The 27,821-nt window shown below is 36.6% G+C and overlaps 1 pseudogene; it reads left to right on the forward strand.

The window, feature by feature from the left end:
- The first annotated feature begins 428 nt into the window (after window positions 1-428).
- LOC114389809 lies at window positions 429-27,821 on the forward strand (annotated as a pseudogene).

Raw genomic sequence — 27,821 nt, forward strand, 5'->3', positions numbered from 1 at the left:
GATGTACGAAGACCTCTTGCCGTCCCTCATCGCCAATCAAATGGATATGATATCTCCTGGGAAGATCTACCAACCTCATTTCCCAAAGTGGTATGACCCTGACGCAACTTGCGCATACCATGGGAAAACCCCGGGCCACTCCACCGAAAAATGTCTGGCCCTTAAATACAAGGTCCAACATTTGATAGACGCCGGATGGCTGATGTTTCAAGAGAACCGGCCCAACGTGAAAATGAACCCACTCGCCAATCATGGAGGGGGAGCAGTTAATGCTGTCGAGTCGGGTAGGCCGTGCAGGTCCAAGCCTTTGAAGAACGTGACGACCCCCAGGAGGTTTATCTACAAGGCCCTAGAAAAGGGGGGGCGTAATTCCCCGCGGTGGGCATGAAGAGGATTCCTATTTGTTGCATCTTGGCGAGCTACATAACATGGAAACATGTTTAGCAGTGGAGGATCTTTTGCAACAGATGATAGATCGAGGCCAGCTAGAGGTCGGCGATGAGGGGAGTGAAGAGCAGTATATATGTATGCAATCCGTAGATGAGAGAAGTTTTGGAAGGCCTAAGCCTTTGGTGGTATATTTCACCAAAGACGCAGCTCCCCAAATGCCCCGACACCCCTCGGTAGTTAAACCTGTTCCGTTTCTGTACCGAAACAGCCACGCAGTTCCGTGGAGGTATGCGCCTCCAAGCAAAAGGAAGGAAGAGGCCACCGACATCAGCTCGTTGTTAGCCAAAGTGACCAATATCACGGGGCTAAGCGGCGTGACCCGCAGCGGTCGCGTGTTTGTACCCCCTGACCTGCCGACACAACCCGCAAACGATAAAGGGAAGGCAAAAATAACAGAAGGACAAAATGACAAAATGATCCCCACTTCGAGCAAGGATATTCCAGTGAAAGGTCTTCCGGAGAAAAAGGATGGCTACGGCAAGAAAGAAGTATCGCTAGAGGAGGCAGGCGAGTTCCTCCGCATTATTCAGTAAAGCGAGTTCAAGGTCATTGAGCAGCTCAACAAAACCCCGGCCAGGGTCTCTCTTTTGGAACTGGTCATGAGCTTTGAGCCTCATCGGGCTTTGCTAGTAAAGGTCTTGAACGAAGCTCATGTAGCCCAAGATATCTCTGTAGAAGGCTTTGGAGGACTCATCAATAACATCACTGCCAATAACTATCTCGCCTTCGCTGAAGAAGAAATCCCTGCCGAGGGGAGAGGGCATAATAGGGCTTTGCATGTATCAGTCAAATGCGTGGACCACGTTGTGGCCAAGGTGCTCATCGATAACGATTCCAGTTTAAACGTAATGCCCAAAAGCACGTTGGAGAAATTGTCGTTTAACGCTTCCCATCTAAGGCCAAGTTCCATGGTGGTCTGTGCCTTCGACGGCAGCCGCCGAGAGGTGAGGGGAGAGATCAACATCCCTGTATAGATAGGCCCCCATACTTGTTAGGTTACCTTCCAAGTAATGGATATTAACCCGATTTACAACTGTCTTTTGGGACGCCCGTGGATCCACTCGGTGGGAGTCGTTCCCTCTACACTCCACCAAAAACTGAAGTTCGTAGTAGAGGGACATTTGGTCATTGTGTCGGGGGAGGAAGAAATCTTGGTGAGTTGCCCGTCCTCTATGCCATATGTGGAAGCCGCGGAGGAGTCATTGGAAACAGCCTTCCAATCTTTTGAGGTAGTAAGCATTGCCTCTGTAGATTCCTTCTCTAGGCAACCTTGCCTGTCCGATACGGCAATGATGGTGGCCCGGGTGATGTTGGGGAATGGTTACGCGCCCGGAATAAGATTAGGCAAGAACAACGGCGGCAGAACCAGCCTGATAAGCACCAGAGGAAACCGTGGGAAGTTTGGGTTAGGCTATAAACCCACACAGGCGGACATAAGAAAAAGTGTTGCGGGAAGGAAGAGCGGAAGCCCAGGCTCGCAATTGGGACGAAAAGTCGAAGGGGGCCCGCCCTGCCGCATCAGTAGGAGCTTTATAAGTGCAGGTCTTGGACACGAAGGCCAAGTCGTTGCGATATGTGAGGATGACTCTCCGAGTGGGTCGGATTTGGTACGACCACGCCCTCTTGGTTTCCAACTAGGAAATTGGCGAGTGGAGGAGCGCCCGGACATTTACACGACAAGCATAATGAAACCCTTTGTGGCTTTTGAACTCTATGGTTGGGCCTAGGCTTTAGAGTTTCCTTTTGTTAAGGCATTATGTCTTTTGTTCCTGAATTTATAATATAAAGATCTTTCTTCATCTGTTCCTACGTCTCTACCCATTCTCATTCATTTGCATGTTTATTTCTTTACGTTTAAAACGCCAGATCCGACGATGAGTCCCTCAAAGGTACTAATACATGGGACCCGACCATTGATTTCAAGCAAGAAACATATCAGACGGAGGGTGAAAAGGTCGAAGATGTGGGACTCCCCCCAGAGTTGGAGAAGATAGTCGCCCATGAGGACCAAGAGATGGGGCCTCATCAAGAAGAGACAGAACTAGTGGACTTAGGAACCGGCAGTGGGAAAAAGGAAGTAAAGATAGGCATGGGTATGACCGCACCCATCCGTGAAGAATTGATAGCCCTAGTAAAAGACTACCAAGACATCTTTGCTTGGTCGTACCAAGATGTGCCCGGTTTGAGTTCTGACATCGTACAGCACAGATTACCTCTAAATCCTGAGTGTTCCCCGGTAAAACAAAAACTGAGGAGGATAAAGCACAAGACATCCTTGAAAATAAAAGAAGAGGTAAAGAAACAATTTGACGTTGGTTTTTTGGCTGTCGCTCGGTACCCAGAATGGGTTGCCAACATTGTACCAGTCCCTAAGAAGGATGGGAAGGTGCGAATGTGTGTGGATTATCGGGACCTGAATCGAGCCAGTCCCAAAGACAATTTTCCTCTGCCGCACATCGATATCCTCGTGGATAATACGGCCAATTTCGCTTTGTTTTCCTTCATGGATGGGTTCTCCGGTTATAATCAGATAAAGATGGCTCTGGAGGATATGGAAAAGACTACCTTTGTCACCCTGTGGGGGATGTTCTGTTATAAGGTGATGTCCTTTGGACTCAAGAACGCCGGGGCAACTTATCAACGGGCTATGGTGGTTTTGTTCCACGATATGATGCACCGAGAAATCAAGGTCTATGTGGACGACATAATTGTCAAGTCTAAGACCGAGGAGGAACACCTTGTCAACCTTCGGAAGTTGTTCGAAAGGCTTAGGAAATATCAACTGAGGTTAAACCCCGCTAAGTGCACCTTCGGGGTCAAATCAGGGAAATTGCTAGGTTTCATTGTGAGCCAGAAAGGGATAGAGGTGGACCCCAAAAAGGTGAAAGCCATCCTTGAGATGCCGGAACCCCATACCGAGAGGAAAGTCCGAGGTTTCCTGGGATGTTTGAATTATATTGCTAGATTCATATCACAGCTCACCGCTATTTGTGAGTCATTGTTCAAACTCTTACGCAAAAACCAATCTGTCTGTTGGAATGAGGATTGTCAAGAGGCATTTGGAAGGATCAAACAGTATCTCATGAACCCTCCCGTGCTTATGCCGCCGGTACCCGGAAGGCCTCTCATCTTGTATATGACAATTTTGGACGAATCGATGGGATGTATACTGGGGCAACATGACGAGTCCGGGAAGAGAGAACGCGCTGTCTACTATTTGAGTAAGAAGTTCACGGCCTATGAAATGAACTACTCCCTGCTCGAAAGAACGTGTTGTGCTTTAGTCTGGGTGTCCCACCGTCTAAGACAATACATGTTGAGCCATACCACCTGGTTGATATCCAAGATGGACCCGGTTAAGTACATCTTTGAAAAGCCTGCTCTCACAGGGCGGATCGCCCGGTGGCAGGTTTTGCTATCTGAGTTCGACATAGTCTACGTCACCCAAAAGGCGATAAAAGGAAGCGCCTTGGCAGATTATTTGGCTCAGTAGCCTCTCAACGACTATCAACCCATGCATCCCGAATTCCCGGATGAGGACATCATGGCCTTGTTTGAGGAAAAGCTAGACGAGGACCGGGACAAGTGGATCGTGTGGTTTGATGGAGCGTCAAACGCTCTAGGCCATGGCATTGGAGCAATATTGGTCTCTCCGGACAATCAATGTATACCTTTCACTGCCAGGCTGGGGTTTGATTGCACCAACAACATGGCTGAGTATGAAGTGTGTGCCCTGGCCGTTCAGGCGGCAATTGACTCCAATGTCAAGCTACTCAAGGTGTACGGGGACTCAACACTGGTGATCCACCAGCTGAGAGGGGAATGGGAAACTAGAGAGCCCAAGTTGATACCTTACCAAGCCTGTATCAAGGAATTGGCTGGTTCCTTTGATGAGATCTCCTTCCATCACGTTCCTCGAGAGGAAAATCAAATGGTGGATGCGCTCCGGGACCTACCGTACATTGAGTTCTGGTGTCGTGGCAGACCCGCGCATTGTTGTCAGGTGGAAGAAGAACGGGATGGTAAGCCTTGGTATTTTGATATCAAGCGATACGTTGAAAGCAAAGAGTACCCACCGGAGGCTTCCGACAATGACAAAAGGACATTGAGGAGATTGGCAGCTGGTTTCTTCATGAGCGGAAGCATACTATACAAGAGAAACCATGACATGACCCTCCTGTGATGCGTGGATGCCAAAGAGGCGAACCACATGATCGAGGAAGTTCACGAGGGTTCGTTTGGAACGCACACCAATGGGCATGCTATGGCCAGGAAGATCCTTAGAGTAGGTTATTACTGGCTCACCACGGAAAGCGATTGCTGCACCCATGTAAGGAAATGCCATAAATGTCAAGCGTTCGCGGACAATGTCAATGTTCCGCCACATCCTCTGAATGTCATGTCCACCCCTTGGCCTTTTTCCATGTGGGGGATAGACGTCATAGGGGCCATCGAACCCAAGGCTTCGAAAGGTCATCGCTTCATTCTCGTGGCGATAGATCATTTCACCAAATGGGTCGAAGCGACTTCCTACACCAATGTCCGAGGAGTGTGGTGGTCAGATTCATAAAGAGGGAGCTGATATGTCGGTACGGACTCCCTAGGAAGATCATCACTGACAATGGCACCAATCTGAATAACAAGATGATGGGGGAAATGTGCGAGGAGTTTAAAATCCAACATCACAATTCCACGCCCTACCAACCAAAGATGAACAAAACCGTGGAAGCAGCCAATAAGAATATTAAGAAAATTATTCAGAAGATGACAGTGTCGTACAAAGATTGGCATGAGATGTTTCCTTTTGCCCTGCATGGGTACCGAACCTCGGTACGAACTTCTACTGGGGCAACACCGTACTCCTTGGTTTATGGGATGGAAGCGGTACTCTCGTTTGAGGTAGAGGTCCCTTCCCAGAAGATACTAGCGGAATCGGGCCTAGAAGAGTCAGAGTGGGCTCAAACACGCCACGACCAACTCAACCTTATTGAAGGTAAGCGTTTAACGGCCATGAGCCATGGGCACCTGTATCAACAAAGGATGAAGAACGCGTTCGACAAGAAGGTGCGCCCGCGCAAGTTCCATGAGGGGGACCTTGTGCTGAAAAAGGTGTCCCACAATGTTAAAGATAGTCGAGGGAAGTGGGCCCCGAACTACGAAGGACCTTTTGTTGTAAAAAGGGCTTTCTCCAAAGGAGCCCTAGTGCTCACAAACATGGATGGCGAGGAGCTACCTTCACCTGTGAACTCCGATCTTGTCAAGCGATACTACGCTTAGGATCTGGGGCAATTGAGGAAGTCGCTGCATGTTCTTTTATTTTTGTGTATATCCTTCTTAGTTTCCCCCAGGGATTCCTGTCCGCTGTAATTTCTCGTTACAGTCTTTTAAAAGAAGAGAACATGAGATTGAGGCTTCAGTCCTCACTTTGTGCTTTAAACCATGTGCAGGTTTTGATAACCTGAGCCTTTTCGCTCAGTCCATGGGATGCCCCAAGTGCTTAATTAAAACTGAACCTGATCAGCTTTCACTAAAAGGATTATTGCATTTGAAAATGCTCATGCATACGCATACGCATGCATATTTTGTTATCTTATGACAGGAGCAGAATCGTCTTAGGCAGTGGTCAAATGCCAGGATGGATCTAAAGGCAGAAACCAATCAAGGTAAAACGGTAACACAGCCACAGTTTCCTGCTCGATGTTGTTTCCTACTTTCAGGTACTTAGGGATGGACATAAGCAGATGCTAGGACCACGATCAATAGATCGTCATTTCATGCCCAGCACTGGACCAGTGGAAAGCGCAGCTGGGGGACAGCCTAGTATCCTTTAAACTCCTAGTAATTATTACTGTTGTCTTTAAGTAAATATCGGATGCCTCATCTACCTAAAATGGGGTTCGAGTAAGCGAACACCGACCCGTACAGAGCGCATACTTGTGTCTTCTCTAATATATATATATATATATATACAAGTTAGCTCACCTGGGCGAGCTGAGCTCGCCTGGGCGAGCACCCCCTGCACGAGATAGGTTAAAAGAGAGGGAGGGGTACGCTTTCTTCACCCAAAACTCCCCCCCCCCCCCCCACTTTCAAAAACACCAAAGCTACGGGACTTGCCATTTTTGCGCCCCCAAGCCACCTTTTGTTGCATTTTGCTTTTGTTTTTGATACTCCTACTCACTCCAACAAGAAATGGCTCCGGAAAAGCTTTCCACGAAGAGGTCTAGGAGAGACGCCATGGCGGAAGGGTCCAGTGCCGCCCCTGAGTTTGATAGCCACCGTTTTCGGAGCGCCGAGCACCAGTAGCGCTTCGAGGCCATCAAAGGATGGTCGTTCCACAGAGAGAGGCGCGTCCAGCTCAAGGAGGATGAGTATACAGATTTTCAGGAGGAGATAGCTCACAGGCATTGGACGTCGCTGGTGACTCCCATGGCTAAGTTTGACCTTGAGGTAGTCCTGGAGTTTTATGCTAATGCTTGGCCCACATAGGAGGGAGTGTGAGACATGCGTTCATGGGTGAGAGGTTAGTGGATTCCCTTTGACGCAGATGCCCTCAGCCAGTTCCTGGGTGACCCGCTAGTTTTGGAGGAAGGCCAGTAGTGCGAGTTCAGCCAGAGGAGGAACAAGGCCGACGGGTTTGACGAGGAGGCCATTGCCCAGCTGTTATGCACACCGGGGAAGGATTTTTCCCCGACCGCTACATGGAGGCGGGTGCGGATCATGCGCACCAGCATGACCACCTTGACCCAGACGTGGATGACATTGCTGCTCAGCAATGTCTTGCCTAGCGATCATAACTCCGATCTCCCTCTGCCGAAGTGTCAGTTGGTGTATGCCATCCTGACACAAATGAGCATCCATGTGGCCCAGGTGATTGCTGATGCCATCTATTTGTTTGCAGGTATGCCACCCACCAGGCACCCTCTAGACCCGAATAAGTCTAACAGGGCCCTGGGGTTTCCAGCATTGATCACGAGCCTCTGCCAGTCATTCGGGGTTCCCGTCGCCCCCAGTAAGGTGATCCGACCGCCAATCACTCGGGCCTTCATCAAGAAGTACTGCATGCCTAGGCAGGCGCAGGGTGAGGCACATCAGGCCACAGATGCTCAGCCACTACCTCATCAGGCCGATCCCGCTGGATCACTAGGCATGGAGCGTTATCTACAGCACTTGGTTCGCCAGCAGGCGGCCAACCACCGTGGGCAGGTGCAGATACATGAGTGTCTCTACCGGTTCAGCCTCAGTCAGCAGGGGCAGGGTTCCGCTCCTTTTGCATGCCCTACTCCCGAGGCCCAGGAAGGGGAGGAGCCTGCAGGATCCCCCAATGAGGCAGAGGAGGCACGTATGGATGAAGATATGACTGACTTGCTCAGTTTCTTAGGAGGAAGCGGAGCCACGTGACCGAGGTCACTGCACTTTTGTTATTGACATTATTGTTTTCTGTTATTGTCTATATTGCTATTAACATTACTATTTTCTGTTTTTGTCTATATGGTTACTAACATTACTTTTTGTTTCTGTTAGAATTTTGCGTTATGACTCTCAGTTATTTCGTCACCATTTTTTACGACTTATCATTTCACGCGGGTTTTTTTTCATTTACCTTGTGGTTAGATGTAAGTAGGTAGTGTGCGCCCTCGTCCGCACAACCTTTTCAGAGAGAAAAAGAAAAAGGAGAGAGAGAAAATGAACAAATGATAATAACTAAAAAGAAGAAAAAGAAAAAGAGAAAAAAATAATAATAAGTTGTCTAGCTAAAAAGCCAACATGCTTCTAAAAAGAGATAACTTCCAGCTTTTCTTTGAAAAAATTCATGATCATAAGCAGTTTTTGAAAAATGTGTATACACCTGAAGGGTGAATGCTGTGAAAATTTTCCCGAACACCTAAAATAGACTCGGATGAATGCACGAATTGATAAAAGAACATGTTTTGGAAACACTGGGTCGACTTAAATAGGAAAAATGAATCCTGAGCCCTAGTGTCACGTGACCATAAAAACTTGATGCTTGAGTGTCCACATGGGTGCATGCATGACCAGTTTTGCATAAAATTTCCTAATCATCATTGTTGCATGTGTGTCATGGAAATAATGTGGGACATCCCCTTTATCCCCGAACCACTGGCCAGATCAACACCCTGACATATATCATGTCCAGCCATTCTACAAAGCCTTGAGCCAAAATCCCAACTTACCATAATCCTTGCCCTCAGAAGAAAACAAAAAAGAGAAAAGGAGAAAATTCCCGATCAAAAGAATCAGAAGAAAGCAAAAAATGAAAATTCCCAATCAAAGAGTGCGAGAAAGCAAAAAAGGAAAGAAAATTCCCGATCAGGGATCGGAAGAAAAACAGAAGAAACATCCAGAAAGGTCTTTGGACCAGACAATATCTGAACAATACAGGATTGTCACCAAGTAAACAAGAAAAGAAAGGAAAAGGCCAAGAACACTCAAAGCCAAATTTCCCAAAGAAACAAACCATTCCCAAGAAAAAGTCCTATTGATCCATGATCACGCATGTAATCTTTGATTTGATAGGAAATGATTTGCAAAACCAAGTCATGACATATATGTGGTTCGGAATTAGGATGAAACACTTACTTGTGCGAGATTGATACACTTTGAGTGATTTTCTTCTATTTTTGTTGAACCCAGTGTTTCCTCTAAATGGTCATTTAGAAGCGAAATGCTAAACATCCAAAATCTCATTTATGGTTATGAGAAAATTTCATCAACATGCTCTCCTTCCCTAGTAGACACATTGTTTTTCATCCAAAAAGCATATGTTACTCTGATCAGTGGGAAGTTTTGTCTCTTTACTAAAGCATGTTCGCATTTTAGTGAAGAAAACACCGAGACTATTTTGGTCTCACAAGTTATCCAGAACTACGTAGGTCTTAGTTCCTCATTGAGGATACGTAGGAGCAAGAGCATCGCTTTTGTCGGCTGCCCCACAATCTTTGTCATACTGACCCTGAGGTCGTGTGACATGCTGAGACAAATTATGGTCATTCCGCACACCTTTTCGCCATTCAGACACAATCGGGTCCGATGGCATGCAGAGACAAATTATGGTCATTCTGTGCCCTTTTGTCATCCAGAGCCGATCGTGCCCGATGACATGCGGAAACAAATTATGGTCATTCCGCCATCCAGACACAGTCGTGTCCGATGGCACGTAGAGGCAAATTATGGTCATTTTGCGCCTTTTTGTCATCCAAAGGCGGCGAGCCTGATGACATGCGGAGACAAATTATGGTCATTCCGCACCTTTTGCCATCCAGATACGATCGTGTCCGATGGCACACAGAGACAAATTATGGTCATTCTGCGCCCTTTTGTCATCCAGAGGCGATCATGCTCGATGACATGCGGAGACAAATTATGGTTATTTCGCACACCTTTTCGCCATCCAGACACAGTCGTGTCTGATGGCACACAGAGACAAATTATGGTCATTATGCGCCCTTTTGTCATCCAGAGGCGATCGTGCCCGATGACATGCGAAGACAAATTATGGTCATCCGCACGTTTTGCTATCTGTAAGACTCGATGCCTGATAAACGCACAGAGACAAATTATGGTCATTCTGCGCCCTTTGTCATTCAGGAGCAGCGAGTCGAGTGATAAACGCGCAGAGACAAATTATGGTCATTCTGCGCCCTTTGTCATTCAGGAGTAGCAAGTCGAGTGATAAACGCGTAGAGACAAATTATGGTCATTCTGCCCCCTTTGTCATTTAGGGGCAGTGAGTCGAGTGGTGGGCGGAGACAAATTATGGTCATTCCGCACACCTTTTCGCCATCGAGAGGCGATCGTATCCGATGGCACACAGAGACAAATTATGGTCATTTTGCGCCTTTCCATCCAGGCTCGATCGTGTCCAATGGCACGCAGAGACAAATTATGGTCATTCTGCGCCTTATGTCAACCAAGGGAAACGAATTCGGAAGTATCAGGATGATGTTGGTCATTCGGTGTTGATCATTTTCAAATTTTTTGCAGGTTCCGCTGGAGGGGAGATTGACCGGCCAAATGGTGTTTCGCTCGAACAAAATTAGTGTCTTATCTTTACTTCCCTTTTATCTCCAATAAAAGACAAGTAAAGAGGGGCAACTGTCATACCCTAATTTCGTCCAGGGACCACCTGTTTGTTGGGATGCGACCCTCGCTTGACCACTTTGAGGTACTTAACACCCATCGATAGGCAATCCGTGAAGTTCTGTGACATGTCGGGAGTTGAAAGAACGTGTTAAGACGCAATCCGTAAAGTTTCGTAACATTCCGGAAGCCAAAGAAGGGATGATTGTGTAATCCGTAAGGTTTTGTGACATTACGGAAAGAAAACAAGTATTGTTACGTAATTCGTAAAGTTCCGTAACGTTATGGAAAAAGAATCAGCAAAAAAGGGGACAGGGGGTGTATTTAGTAAATAGGGGGGTACAAATAAAAATCAGGCCCACTTGGGCCTTCTAGGGTCTTCCACCAGAAGGCGGTGCCTTCTGGTGGAAGCAACCCAGCTCGCCTGGGTGAGTTGGGCGGCAACCACCACCCTCTTTTCCCCTATAAATAGGGGGAGGAGGGCAGAACAAAAATGTTCAACCCTCCCAGTATCTAAGAATCACTTAAAATTAGTGAGAAAAATTGTTTCCGTGAAGAAAATCTAAGCCGAGGTGCTTCCGTAACGCTTCTAAGACGTTTTCGTGGGCGATTTCGCGAAGGTTTTCCATCGTTCTTCGTTCATTTTTCGTCGTTCTTTGGTCTTCAACCGGTAAGTTCCCGAAATCAAACTTTTCAATTCATTCTATGTGCCCTTAGTGGTCCCCACTTATTCCGCGCGCTTTTATTTTCATTTCATTTACTTTCCGTACCCCCTTTTGACATGCTTTAGTCATTTATTTAAGTCATTTTCTCGCCTAATCAAAAAATAAAATAAATTTCCACCGTTCATTTGAATCGTAACATCTTTTAATTTCTGTTAAAATGAAATCTGACCGTTTTGTCATGCTGTAACCACGTTTAAAACCAAAAAAGAGGCAAAATAATAATATAATAATAAAAAAATATCTTTTAATAAAATAATCAAAAAAATCAATCGGACGTTTCTCTTTGGGATTTTTCTTTCTTAATCGAATTGACTAATAACCCAAGTGAAATTAAGGCTAAAATCAATTCATAAATCAAACTCTTGTCATCACCTAAAAAAGCCATTTTTAAGGTCCAACGCCTTAAAATGGTCTTTTCCACTTTTATTGGTTAAACGTGGATTTTTTTAAAAGCCTATAATCAAGACGTAGTTTTGTCACTTCTTTAAAAAAAAAACCAAGAAATCATTAATGGCCCAATGCCTTAATGTTTTCTCTCCTTTCAAAAGAATCGAAAGATCGTTTAATGGTCCAACGCCTTAAATGACCTTTTATTCAATCAAAATATATCTTGCAAAAAAGATAAAAACAACTTAACTAATGTTTAGTTCTCAAAGAACTACGTAGGTCTGATTTCCTTACCACAATTAAGGAATACGTAGGAGCAAGGGAAACACCCTTGTCGACCACAAAAAGATAAAAAATACAAAAAGGCATAAAAACGTAAAAGGGAAAATAAAACAAATTGAAGTCATGTTTGCACACTTGATTAAAGGCTGTCGTCCCTTGTGACGGACGCGTGGGGTGCTAATACCTTCCCCATTCGTAAATACAACTCCCGAACCTTTCACTTAAGATTCGTAGACCATGCCTTTTCCGATTTTTTCAACGTTTTCCTCGAATAAATGTTGGTGGCGACTCCGCGCGTATATCTTTCTTGGAAGACGCACCCGCGAGCCCTGCGTCGCCCTTTCACCGAAGAGTAGGTTGCGACAACTAATAATGAATTGATAGGACAAAAAATATTGAGTTGTATCAAACTTGATGTAAAACTTGAATGGTAGAGGCATACGTGACCGTGACATAGTACTTATAACTTTGAAAAGTTAGTGGAACTTGACGGTTTTCCAAGAACCAAGTATAATCTCATTGGTGGAGACAAACTAATATAAGTTCAATGTTTATCTTTTTCTAGTTCTTCTTATCTCTAAATTGACCTAGGATTGGAATTGTTTTTGTTTGAAAACCTTTTTGTTTTGCAAAGTTTTTTCTCATCATCAGAAAGGATTTAGTGAAAATCTCTTTTATATATATATATATATATATATATATATATATATATATATATATATATATATATATATATTATAAAGTTATGTTTTAGATAATAACTTTATTTTTCATGAAAAATACTTCAAAAGTTTTTAAAACTACAATTCGAACAACTTTCTTGTAATATTTGTCTTTACTATATATATATATAGCAAAGTTCACTTGATGAAATGTTAGCCATAGATCATTTTTTTAACATTTGCATTTAATAAAAAAATAAATTGTTCAAGTTAATGTTGTCAAATATACAATTTTTATATTTAAAATTTAATATTAATATATTTATATTAAGTAATAACATTTAATTTTGATATATTTAGGCAATTTTAAAGTAACATTTAAAATAAAATTAATGATAAATTATATATATAAATTTATTTTTGTTAGAGAATTACACAATTTATGTTATTAGTTATTAGATATTTTTTATAATCATAAATTAATAAAAAGAATAATAAACTGAGTTCTCTTAAATTAATGTATAAAATTCAATTTTAATATTATATTTTTTATAAAATAATAATAATAATAATAATAATAATAATAATAATAATAATAATAATAATAATAATAATAATAATAATAATAATAATAAAGTCATAAGGGTTAAGTGTAAGACATTATAATTTTATAATAAATATAAAGTAGTCGTAAAGTATGCAAGTATAATTTTATTAGTAATAATTTTATCTTCTTGAATTTAGTGAAAGAAAAAGAAATAGTAACATGAAAATAACATGTAATAATATTTTTAAAAAAAAAGTAATACATACCATAAATATTTCTTAACCAATTCAAAACTTAAAAAAAAAAAAGCCATATAGTTAAAACCAATATATTTAAAATGATTAAAATATTATTTTAAAATAAATTCTATATTATTACAACAAAACCATGTAACAATTATTAATTATAAACATACAAAATTCAAGTACATGTAAACATAAACATAGTAATATTTACAATAAAGAAACAAATACTCAAATTTAAATATTTATAAATTTATACATTTTATATAAGCATTATATGATTATTATTACTTGAAAAAGAACAAAATAAAATAAATTTTAATAGAAATAATATCTTTTAAGACAACATCTATTCAATTAAAAATATAATTAATTATATTTATCAATTTTAATATAATTATAATTAATATGCTATTAAATATTTCAAAAATCAATTTTATTAATATATATATATATATATATATATATATATATATATATATATATATATATATATATATTATAGATACTATATAAAAATATAAAATTATATAATTTAATTAAAGTCGTGCATCGTTTAAAAATATAGTCTAGTTGTATTTTAATGTTAAAAAGACATTTTGCATTAAGGATTTTATTTGATTATTTATATAATTTGGTTAAATTTTAGATTCTGAAGCGCATGAGAAGTACTACTATAGTAGACATTTTCATTTGAGCAAGAAGTAACCTCACATATCTATTTTTTTGCTTACTTGCTTGGGCAATAAGGCTCAAGGTAGAATTATATATTACTCAAAATAGAGGGATTAACATTTGTATCCATTCTCATGAAAGCTACTGCAAAATCAAATAAACTATCATAGAAACATACATCTCCATCAATGGTTGAATCAATTTTTGCAAAAAAAACTTGTCATATTATTTGTTTGGTATAGTACATGAACAATGGAACAAGAAGTAAACTTTCCTTGGTCTTCGCAATCTTAGAGGCAAGATCTACAAATCGGCCTTCATGATATTTGGGATCCTCCACAAGCTTGACAACTTCAGTACAATCAGTCTCAACAATAATTGTTCTATAACTCAAATCATAGGCCATATTCATACCAAATAAAATGGCTCAAAGTTCAGCTTCCAGAAAAGTACAATGCAAGTCTCCTTGAAAATGCTTTCAGAAAATCACCTTTATCATTTCAGAGCACAACACCATAAGCGGCAAGAGCCATCGAGGCAAGGTAAGAGCCACCACAATTAATTTTTGATGTACCCTACGAGGCTTCTTCCAACTTCTAGAAGTATCATAGTTGCCATTATCATTATTTGGTGCTAATATCATATAAGTGAGTTTCCTTCTACTTATATCACATACATCACTCCAAACACTCAACACCAAACCTAGAGTATTTGTCCACTTATTCCTGAAGATGACTTCATTCCTTCTCAACCAAATACGATCAACAATAGTTCCAAACATAGTGCTCCACTTCACCTCTCTCTTTGTTCTCGTGTTGCAAACATTCATGGTATGTCAATTAGGCATATCACAGTTAAAGAACACAAATCCAACATTCATATTAAATTTCCACCATATTGGTTGCACCCATTTATAGTCTCTATGCGCGCACATCACATCTTCTACCTTATCTTTACACGACATACAAATGATATCATTTGTCATATGCCATTGAAACTCAACTCATTCGTGGGCAACACTCCAAGACCAATTTTCCATAAATGAAATCTAATCCATTTCGAGCCATCCCAACACCAAATGATTTTAAACAACATAGATTCTTGAAGAGTATGAACATTAGACAATTCGAGATAAACATCTTTAATTGAACAACAGTCATCAACAACATTATTCTACTCCAAATAATTTGTTTTACCACCCATGCAAGGTGGCTTCAACGTCTTTATAGTTTCAACAACATTCATTGGTAAATCAAGAACAATTTTCTCCAAATTCCAATCTCCTTTAGCATTGACATAAAAACATACCGGAATGTTCACCCCTTGACTAGTTTGTTCATTCCAGTATTGATCTAGCTACCCATGATTTGAGACCTAATTATCTTTCCAAAACCGCACTACTCTACCGTTGCCCACTGTCCAGGTCATATTTGGCAATTACTTATCGCATTACTTCATGATCCCCCTCCATGGAACTAACCTCACATATATTCATCCCTAGATTTATATACATTTTCTATTTATATAACTAATATTGATAGGAAATTTTTATTAGTCGAAATTGAAGATTGTCTAACATAAGATATTTTACAATAATTCACACTCTATTCGACTAATTGAAATCCTTGACTTCAAATATGCATATAACTGCAACAGTAACCAACAAATTGTTTCTTATTATACTAAATTGTCTCTTATTATTAGTCGTTAAAGTTCGTTGTCACTTTATTTTTTTTATTACTAAATATTAATTTGTTAGGATATTAGTTTTTATTAGACGATTAAATATATGACATTTTTTCTCTTTCTTTTTTCCTTAACCATCTCTAACTCATCTTATATCTTCTACTATACTTATGTAAAAAGAAACAAGTGTATTGACAAATTATTTTACTAATATAATTCTTTTTAAAATTTCTTATTAAAATATAAATTATTTATATATCTGGTCTCTTATTATAAATTAAAATACATAATTCAAAAAGTAAGTAATTTTTATTTGTTTATATTCTTTTCTCCTTTTCCTTTTTCTTTAGAAGTGTATTTCCTCCACAATTGACGAAAAAATTTCCTTTTTGATCATCTTAAACTACTATATTTTTATTTAATCTTCTTAATTACCTAATATTTTCAATTTACTTCTTTTCTCTTTCTGACTAATTAAATTATCCTTCTTAAAAAATATTAATAGTTTTTTATATATTAAAAATACTTATTCGTTATAAATTTGAGTTATATAAATAAATGTTTATCTTTCAGATTAAAACACATTGTAATAAAATCTAAACGTTTTTAAAATATTTCATCATAATTTTTAATTAAAATATTTATTTATAAATAATTTTTTCTATTCTATTATTATATATTTTAAAATAAAAAATTTAAATATGTTTTTAACAATGTATTTTATTTTTAAATTGTAAATAATTTAATATATCACAATTTTTCAAAAATAAAATTGAGACAAAATACAAACAAATATTTAAGCGACTACATAAAGCTGTACCAAAAAAATGACTACATAAACAATTTTTATATTTTAAATAAATTATATATTTAATTTTAACATATGAAATAACATGAAAATATAAAATTAATATAATAATAAATAGTGATTTTTAAAAAAATTAAAACATATTGTAATAAAATCTAAACATTTTAAAATATTTCATCATAATTATTAATTAATATTTATGTATATACTAATTTTTATGCTCTATATTATCATTTTATATCTTTTAAAATAAAAATGTTAATATTTTAAAAATTAATTTTATTTTTAAATTGTTTATAATTTAATATATCATAAGTTTTCAAAAACAAAATTGATGCAATGCAAACAAATATTTAAGCGACTACATAAAGTTGAACCAAAAAAAAAACTGACTACATAAACAATTTTTCAATTTTCAAATAAATTATAATATTTAATTTTTCACATATGAAATAACATGAAAGTAGCAACTTAATTAATATAATAATTTATAATGTTTTTAAAATTAATATTTATAAGAATAAAAAAATTTATATGAATATAAATATAAATATAGATATGGTACATTTTAATTAATGAGTGAGTGATTCTTTTATTTAAAAATTAAAAATTGTATAGCAAAAACAAACAAATTAAAATAAACGAAAAAGTGGTGATTTCAAAATTTAAAAGGATTGATATTGAAATCACATGGGTGATTCTGTAATGAAAGACAAGGCTGTCATAATAAGTCAACAGACGTAAAGCTTGACATTTTGTTCCCTCGTGAGAAGAGAAATGAGATTATGAAGCTCAGGCTTAGATACGTGTCAAACTTTGCTGCCTTCCCATGTTCATAAGTCATAACCTATGTAGCCTTGTCATGTATTCACCATGTCTAAACATTGAACCTTATCATAAATTTTAAGTTAAATGATCAACTTTTTTATTAATTTAGTTATTTATTTTTAAAATTTTTTTTTTTCAAAATGATCTTTTTGTCTTTTAAAGAATTTGTTTTCATCATTTATTTTATTTAAAAAAATTCAAAATGATCATTTATCTTAGTGTTACTAGAAAATAATGTTTTTTTTTAAAAAGAAATATAAATTTATATTTCAAAAAACTATGAAGTACAGAACGACCCCTACGGTCCAGTTTAAAAGAAACAAAGAAAACCAAAACTATATTATAAGGAGGTGATCAATTTGCTCTCTATAATTCCTTTTCATCCATAATCGATGCACTACTGTACCTATAATTTCATCAGCTATATTTGTCGTGTCAACTTTTTCATGAATTTTATTATTTCTATACTTCCAACATCTATACACCGTCTCCGCAAAAGCTGTTTTTAGGAAACGACTCTTCCAATTCTTTCCTTTGCTCGTATCCTCTATCCAATCTAACTCTTGCAACCACCCTGCGGGTTCATGATCAACATTTAACCTATCCAGCACCTTTTTCCAAATAGCATACATTTCCCCGCATTCAAACAGAAGATGTTGAACCGTTTCAACCTCTTCACAGAATGCACACCGGGCATCATTCACAATACCAAACCTATACAACTTTTCTTTCGTGGCCAATCTGTTATGACAAGCTAGCCATAGAATAAACAAGGCTCTAGGCCGAGCTTCATTGTTAAAAAATGTATGCTATTTGGAAAATAATGTTGATTATATTTAAATAGTTAAATCATTAATTTGAACATTTTAAATAAGATAAGATATTATTATTGTAGCTAGATTGTAGTTTAAAGAAAATATACTCACTTCAAGAATATTTAAGTGTAAAGTATAATCTGACATGTTTAGGTTGAGTACTCGGATTATGTGGACGTACATCGTATCTAAATGACCTTGATATCCTCGGGATGATTCATTGTATCTTTCCTAGTTGTGGTCACAAGATTCCCAAACACATACCACAAAATGGTTATGATCAAGATGTGATTTGGGGCTTATAGTCGATTGGGTGCTAGGAGGAACATGTTGGACAAGTGGCCTCAATGACTTAAGAGGGGGGAGGGTGAATTAAGTTTCAAAATTTTCTCACTAACAAACTTTAACTCCATTTTTAAATGATATATGATAGGTTTGGAATGCAGAAGAAGAGACAATCAATTTAATATTGTTCTTTTAACTGTGCAAAACAAAGTAATCTGCAATAAAATAAAATAATTGAGATAAGGGAAGAGAAAAATGCAAACTCAATTTATACTAATTTGGCCACTTCCCGTGCCTACATCCAGTCCACTTCAGATTTTTCACTATCTCTTTAAATCCTTTACAAACTTTGAACACACCTTGGGATCTCTTTCCCTTGTGTTCATGATCCTCACAAGGCAAGAGACAAACAATCTCTTGATCACAACAATATTTTAGAATGTACAGAAGAATTTCTCTCTTTTAGAGATGATAATACAAATTGAAGATCTTAGAAGAATACTCAACTGATTTGCATGGGTTTGGTCAATAGTTGTTTAAAGAGCATTCGAAAATTAAGTTTTCTTTTAAAATCTTTCTCTTACTTTTCAAAGTCAGACACATATATATAGGGACATTGTGCCTTTTCAAAATGCTTTGAAGAGATGTGTCTTTTTTAAAAAAATTCGGAAGTTTTCTTACTGGTAATTGATTACAGGATTTTGGTAATCGATTACATAGTTATATTTCTGAAGAGTCATGATTTTTCAAAGGTTTTTTGAAATCTCTTCATTGGTAATTGATTACAAGATTCTGATAATCGATTACACAAATTAAAATTCAAATAGTTTTGTTCCATTAGTAAAAAATATCTTTACAAACTCTATGGTAATCGACTACAGAGTTTAGTAATTGATTACCAGTTCAAAAATATTTTTTTGAACTGATTTAGCCTTTGATAAAAGAGTGTTTAATACTAAAGATGTTGAGGCCAAATTAAAGCAATCAAATTGAGATTCTTTAAACAAATATACTAAGTTCTTATCTTAGATTTACTTGATCTTGTTCTTTTGATTTGATTCAATCTATGCTTATCAAGTAACCATTTTGACATCATCAAAACAGGCATGATATTCATTCATGTTCTCCTCCTTTTTGATGATGACAACCATCTTTAGGTAATACTTTGACATCATCAAAACTTGCATGATATACACTCAAAGAACACAAATCAATGTCCAACCGAAGGGGACTATACAAGTATCAAAGTAAATTTTTTAAAAGATAAAAAATTATTTTGAACCTTTTAGGTAAGATAAAGGATCAAAGTGAACTTCTAAAAAGATAAAAAAATTATTTTGAACAAAATAAATAAGATAAATGACCAGAAGGATTAGTTGACCTACATTTTAATGTTTTTACTCTCAAATTAGTGTTTATTTGATTTACCTTTTGAATCAAAATTTGTATTTTTTAAATTTGTTAAATGATTTTAGGAAAAACTAAAAATAATATTTTATGAATTTGAAGATTAAAAAAATATAAGATAAAAAATCTTCTAACCTGACAACCCATTGACTTAAAAAAAAACTCAATATTATAATACTACTATGTTAGTAATTTGGTGGTCAATATTTTTTTAGTAATAGTCAACATTTTGAAATTCACTGTTGGATCAAGTGGCCTCGGAATAATTAAGAAGTGGGGATTGAATTAATTATGACCGTGTCTGGACTAATTAAAAAAATTTGTCCTTCTTAATGTTACTAGATTCAATTAGGCTATACTACTAAGTTATGTAATTTAAACAAAAGTAAAGCGTAAAAGAAAAGTACATAGCGGAAATTAAAGAGTGTAGGAAAGAAGAAGACAAACAAAAAATTTATACTGGTTCGGCCACAAACCGTGCCTACATCCAGTCCCCAAGCAACCTGCGGTTCTTGAGATTTCTTTCAACCTTGTAAAATCCTTTACAAGCCAAAGATCCACAAGAGATGTACCCTCCCTTGTTCTCTTTGAAAACCCAAGTGGATGTACCCTCCACTTGAACTGATCCACAAGAGATGTACTCTCTCTTGTTCTCAGTATAACAATCCCCAAGTAGATGTACCCTCTACTTGTACCACAAAGGATGTACCCTCCAATGTGTTGGAACAAAGAATTCTCAGGTGGTTAGTCCTTTGAATCTTTGTAAGGGGAAACAAAAGATATCTCAGGCGGTTAGTCCTTTGAAATCTTTTTCTTAAGGGAAGGGGAAGAACCAAAAGAATTCTCAGGTGATTAGTCCTTTGAATCTTTTGTAAGGGAGAAGAGAGACACAAAAGAATTCAAGCGGTTAGTCCTTCGTTCTTTTGGCAAAGGGAGAAGAGAATGAAAAAGATGAATAACACAAGTTTTTGAACAAAGAACTTTTCTTGGAAGAGAAAGTTTTGAACAAAAACTTTTAGAAAGATGAAAAGAAAAAGAATCAGAAAATTCTGTAGAAAGAGTTGAAAGATATTGAATGATGTTTGAGAGAAGATTGAGAGATAGACTGAAAGATAGATGATTGATCTCTTCTTAAAATTCATGCCATGGTCACATATTTATAATCTTTTGATGACTCAAGTCAAAGCTTGTGACTCTTGGCAATTTCTTTAAAAAACTAGTGACTTAAAAAGTTGTGACTTTTGATAAAATCTTCAGAAACAAGTCACTTGAAGAATTGTGACTTTTGGAAATGTATTTTTCGAAATCAGTCACTAGTAATCGATTACCATTAAGGTGTAATCGATTACACATCAACAGATTTAACTCTTCATTTTGTATTTTGAAAATTTTAACGTTTTAAAACACTGGTAATCGATTACTACCTTCTGGTAATCGATTACCAGAGAGTAAAACTCTTTGGTAATGATTTTGTGAAAACTTCTTGTGCTACTCAATATTTTGAAAAACTTTTTTAATACTTATCTTGATTGAGTCTTCTCTTGATTCTTGAATCTTGATTATTCTTGAATCTTGAAACTTGATTCTTGAATCTTTGCTTAACTCTTGATTCTTTGGCATCATCAAAATAACCTTGGAAGACATTCTTTCCACATTCACAACTCAACCAAAATTTTGGATTTGAAGAATTGTTTTTACCAAAATCTGGAACCATGGCACGTGGCTGAGTGGGATCCCAAACTTTACATGTCGGCTTAGAGAAGTATCTTTGACAGGAGGGGGAACCTACAAAATAAAGGACTTTGAATCTCAAGTAGAATGTTTAAGGAGAGTAAAGCAAGTATATGTTGTAAGGGAGCTCGTATGAGCGAAATAGAGAGAGGCACATGATAGTTGCCGTGTGCTGAGTGTGTAAGCAAGTTGTGAATGACTGTCATGTAGAGAGGTTCGATGGAACTTGTATTTATAGTAGTTTGAACATGGTTGTTGGTCGTTGCTTGTAGGGGTTGTTGTAGTCTTGTAGATAATTCTTGGCTTACAGATAATAACCGAGAGCTTAGAGATAATGTTAGAGATAAACATTTAAATTATAGATAAATGTAGAAGATAATCGCCTTATAGATAATGTGGTATTATAGATAATTTAATACCTGCCAATAGATAATATATTCAAATATATTTAAATATTAGTTAGGTTAGAGATAACTTGTTTGTTAGGGAGCCCGACTGATAAGGGCCAAGTGTCTGAGCTCTTATAGCAGGGTTGACATGGAGGGTTGACACGTGTCTATAAGTGCCAAGTAGGATGCCATATAGACTTTGTGGGTCCTAGACAATACATAAGCCAACCAAGCTCTAAGCCAACTTGTGGGCGAAAGAGGTTGTCCAGTGTCGAAGTATATTGTCCCTCTCGAGGGAGTCTGTTTGATTTATGGGGTAGTAATCTTGACAAGCAAAAGGTGACAAGTTTGTCAAGCCCCCAAATATGGATGACTGTTGTTCGATGTCGGGCGTGTTAGCCTTGACGAATGTGAGAGTTGCATGTCAATGTGGCTTGTCAAGCCCCTGAGCCTAGACATGTGTTGTCCGGACTGCTTCTGTCAAGTTGTTCATGATGGACGTGTCTTTGTAAGTCACCGAATTTGACAACCCTGTTAGGTAAGGTAAGTCATCAGGCGTGTGCGATGTTGGACAAGTGACCTCAATAACTTAAGAGTGGTAATTGATTTTCGTAGACAAGTCACATATTTATAGGCCCTTGATGGCTTTTCAAAAAATCTTTGAAGAGATATGACTTTTCAGAATATATTTCAAAAATTATCTTACTGGTAATCGATTAGAGCCTCTTGGTAATCGAGTACACAGTTACATATTGAGGGTTCATGACTTTTCAATTTGAATTTATGAAGTTTCGTTACTGGTAATCGATTACAAGAAAGTGGTAATCGATTACAACATTTAAACTTCAAATTTTCAAACTTCTTTTTGAAAAGTTTCTATAGTAATATATCTCTAGTAATCGATTACAATGTCTACTAATCGATTACTAGTGGAAAAAACCCTTACCATGTGTTTGGATGAGGGATTTAAAAATTTCTAGAAAATTCAAATACACAACATTTTGATTGCCTTGATTTAAATTCCTTTCATTTTGTAAATATTTTGTTTGGATGAGGCAATTGAATTTTTTGTATTTTAATTTCCTTATTTGGATAAAGTAATTCAATTTCAATGAAATTCAAATTTTTATTTTTAAATATTTATTTAAAATAAAATTTTAATATTGAATGAAAATAAATATTGGTCATTTTTAAATAGTTAAATATTCAAAATAAATTTAATGCTTAATATTTAAATTTTTTTTTAATATTTAATAATTAAATAATTTTAATGTTGAACAATTTTGAATCTTACATAATATTCTTGTAGTAACACACAAAAAAACTTGGATTAAATAATACTGCAAAATTAAAGATGAATGATATGTAATTACTTGTTCAATCTAATTCCTTGTTAAAAATAATTCAATTACATAGTTTCACAATAATTTAAAAAAAAACATATTGAAATTAAACAATTACGTAATTTAAGGACAATTATCTCATACAATATTCAAATATTGATATTAAGTTCATTGTTCGTAAGAGAAGAAAATACTTCAATCCATATCAAGACCTAAAATCATATATCATCGACATTTATGTCACTTCGCTTATAATACTCAATCATTTACGAATTATTTTACAAATTAGAGGGTCCAAAACAAACAACATAATCAAACAATTTTAGAATAACCAACTTTTTTTCTTGCTTTGGAAGAATGAAATTCCTCTCTATTCCTTGTTCACAATAACCTGACATAGAAGAAACAAAATAATACAAGTCACAACAAGAAATACAAATAACTATAGTGAAAATATCACTTCAACTAGGCATAAAAAAGACACAGTTTTATAATTTGAAAGTTGAAATTGAAAATGTAGACAAAAGGTTACTCACCAAGTTTCATTTTGCAAGATGTGTTAATACATAATTTGTCTTTTTGTGAATCAGAATGACTTTCACAATAGCTAACTGCTTTTGGATCGTCACTAACCATTTAATAGCTTTAGCCCATTGTTGTCTATTAAGATCTAGTAGCAAAGCTGCCTCACGTAACACTTCTTGAGTATCTTCATCATCGACTTTACCATCCATTTTTTTCTACCATTCAGTCAAAAGAGTTGACCATTTTATCTGGAAGCTGTCATTCCTTCTTTTTCTCCAATCTTTCTCTTGTGAGAATGTGTGCCAGAAGAAATTAAACCTTGTGTTTTTTCTTTTGTATTAGAGCTTGGTTCTTCTAAGTCTATAGTAGCAGTAGCACCTAAACCCATGAATTCCACTTCATTTGTTTGAGCTCCATGACCAATGGCTCTATCTTTAGCACACAAATCCACTATATCATCCCAGTTTTGAAGCACCTTGAATCGAAATGGTTTAGCCGATTTATGCAACTAGAAAAAAGAAAAATTCAAATCCAATCTACTTTGAATAACAAATAGCAATACATTAAAGAACACTTGCAATATTCATTCCAAGCATTTTCATGGCCAAGGGTGTCACTTACAATACCATACCATGATCTCCATAATTTGATACGGTTTTTTGACATTGTCTGATGTGACATTAACATTGAAGTTTGTAGACAACACTACAGCTGCAACATTCAATGCTGACATTTTCCAACCTCTGTCACCCTTGTTGCCCAAATTCTTTTGATCTATCAGTACATCATCCAATACATGTTTCATCTCCAAATTTCATGTGAAATAAATTCTTGTTTCCTCATTATTTTTTTCCTAAAAATTTTATTTTTTCCCATCATTTTTTCATTAGATGACTCCATTGAAGTTAATGTCACTTATTTAACTTGCACATAACAAATATTAGATACAAGCTACTTTATTCATTTGATTAGTCCACTGCACAATCATAGAAAATATTTCAAGCAAATTTTTTATGCAATAGCAAAGTACATAAAAGTCTATTTTCAATAGCAAAGTACAATAGTAACAAAGCACAAAAAGTTTGTCGGCAATAGCAAATTACATTTAAAAAAGAACTATCCTTAAGAAATATTGTCAAACATATTCATAGCTAATGTATCTCGAGAAATATTGTCCATTCCTCAGTAGCTGGAATAGTTGTGATATCATCTATGACATTATTTTGAACTCCTTCCCTTGATTGATGGACTCTTCATCAACAACAGATAAGAATTCTAAGTCTTGAACTTCTACAAGTTGATTAGTTTGTTGTTCGTCTCTTATGAAATTGTGTAACACAAAACAAATATTGATAATTCTTATTTGTGTCTTTATATCAAAAAATGAAGGAGTTCTTAATATACTCCATCTTTTTTTCAAGATCTCAAATGACCTTTCTATTGCATTTCGGGCGCTTGCATGACGAAACGAAGATTAAATAACTCCTTGTAACTTTGAAGGGTGTTTCCAATTCACTCATTGAGATGATATCTAGTCCATTGATATGGTGCTAAAAATCCCAAACCATTGGTATATCCCGCATCCACAAGAAATTACTTACCTACAATGTTTAAAATAAAAATCATAGGCTTAAACTAGACAAAAAAAGAAAAAAAAAACTATTTCTAAGAAATATTACTAGTTGGAATTTCAAGTTTGTTTTGACGATGTAATGCATCTCGTAATACTCGAGAATCTCCTACAGACCCTTCCTACCCAGGTAACACATAAATAAACCTTAAATATGGACCACAAGCGGCTAACACATTTGTAGAGACATCACCCTTTCTATCATGATATCTAGGTCTCTCATCAGGAGAAATTGCAACAGGAATATGAGTCTCATTCTGTGCTCCAATACATCTCTACAAACAAGACAATTTTTAAAGATTCTAAGAAAATTTTATAATTAACTAATCTCTCCTAACAATTGATAAACTTACCTCAAACCATCTCCACTTGTTTACTTCTGCACCTTCTAAAGTACAGTGTTGAAAATTCAAATAGTTTTTGCTCACTTTCATTACCTCTCTCAAGACATCGTTGAATTGCCTACTTATGGTTTCTTTAGATCTACAATAACTAAATTAAACTACCCTATAATTTAGGTTGTGAGCAAGGATATGTAAAATCATTGCTACTGCTTCAGTTGTTGGAACATTTCTTGTTCTTACTCATCCACCCTTTTCTTGTAAAATTCTATAAAGGTTAAAAATGCATTTTTACTAAGCCTCAATTGTTCGATGCAATCTTTCTTTGTCCCTCTATAAAGATGATTAAGGAAGCTATGATGTTCTAGTTCCCAATTATGGGTTGATTGCTTAACAAAATAATTATTATGATACCATGTCACTACACCAATGACCATATGAATAACACAAGCAGCAACTAATAAGATTATCTTCTTACACTCTTCTCTTTTACTTTTTCTTGAAGTAATTGCAGTGTCAACTACGCTAGGATCCATTTCTTCTCAATCCAAACTGCATGATAATGATATAAGATAATATATGCATATACTATTTTGAGATTTAAAACAAATATCTAGGTAAAAGATGTAAAACAATGATACTAGTGCAATTTAAAGTATAAACAAAGATGATCAACTAGAAAAAAAACTAACAAAATTTCATATATTAGGATCAAGAAAATAATAGTAGACGTAGATGTTGGATAGCATTGCAGAAAATGCTGCGATTTTTTTTTTGGCCTATGAATGATTTGTACATTATTATCCTATCACACCTTTTTTATTGATTATGATATATATTTTGAAAACATACTATCTTCTAATTTTCAGAATAATAAGTTAAAGGAAAAGGAATGTAGTGACATACTACCTTCTATTTATTTCATCCAATCCTTGACAACAGGTACTATTATATTTTGTTTTCAAAGTTGTTGCCAGTTTAGTTCTCCTTTTCGCCATTTAGATTAATTGTTGTCACTACAAGTATTTTCGCTATTACTGTGTCTCTTGAGGCTGTCAGTAAAACATGTTCTTTGTTTCATGGTTTTGTATATGTGTTTTTGATGGTTGTATCAGGTGGTCACGGATTGCAGCTCAGTTATCAGGAAGAACTGATAATGAGATAAAGAATCTATGGAATTCCTTCCTAAAGAAGAAGCATAGGCAAAGAGGCATTCACCCTAACACACACCAACCCCTCTCTGAGATTGAGAATGACAAGGACAAGCCTATAACAGCTAACAAAAGCAACCAGAAAGCCTCCAATGAGGTGATGAGTCTTGTTGAGCCACCAAAACCAAAGCCAATAGCTACTACTGCAACTACTTCTATGCCTATGGATAGATATTCCCTTGAAGTTTCTTCCACCTCCAAGATCAGCAGTGGCAACAACAACAACACCCTAGACAGGTTTGACAACTCTATGACTAGTTCTGATATGATGGGAATGTGATATCTTCCTTTCCAGCACCTCAACTATGGACCAAACTTGGGACTCGCTATTACTCCCAACAACACTCCACTTTGATTCATACCAAGTTCCACTTATTCTCAAATGATGTCAGAGCTGAATTCTACCATGTTCCATTCTATGTTTCCAACACATGTAAAACCCCTTGTTAGTCTTCACTCTAACAACAACAACAAAAACAACAACCCTTCTTCAATATCCTCTGATGGTGTTCAGAACTGGGAAGAAGGTACCATCAATAACAACAACAACAACAACAACAACAACAACAATGCAAGCAAAAGCAATGAGAGCAGTAGCTACATCATCCAATTACAAAGCAGTATCACAATAACACGGGGGCTGCAACAAGCAGAATCTGCCACCAAGGCAGAACAAAAAGACATTAAATGGTCTAAATATCTCAACAACACCTCTTTCTATCTTGATATGCCTCCTCTCAACTCTGCTTGA

Source organism: Glycine soja, chromosome 16, assembly GCF_004193775.1.
Source record: "Glycine soja cultivar W05 chromosome 16, ASM419377v2, whole genome shotgun sequence".
Taxonomy (NCBI): Eukaryota; Viridiplantae; Streptophyta; class Magnoliopsida; order Fabales; family Fabaceae; genus Glycine; species Glycine soja.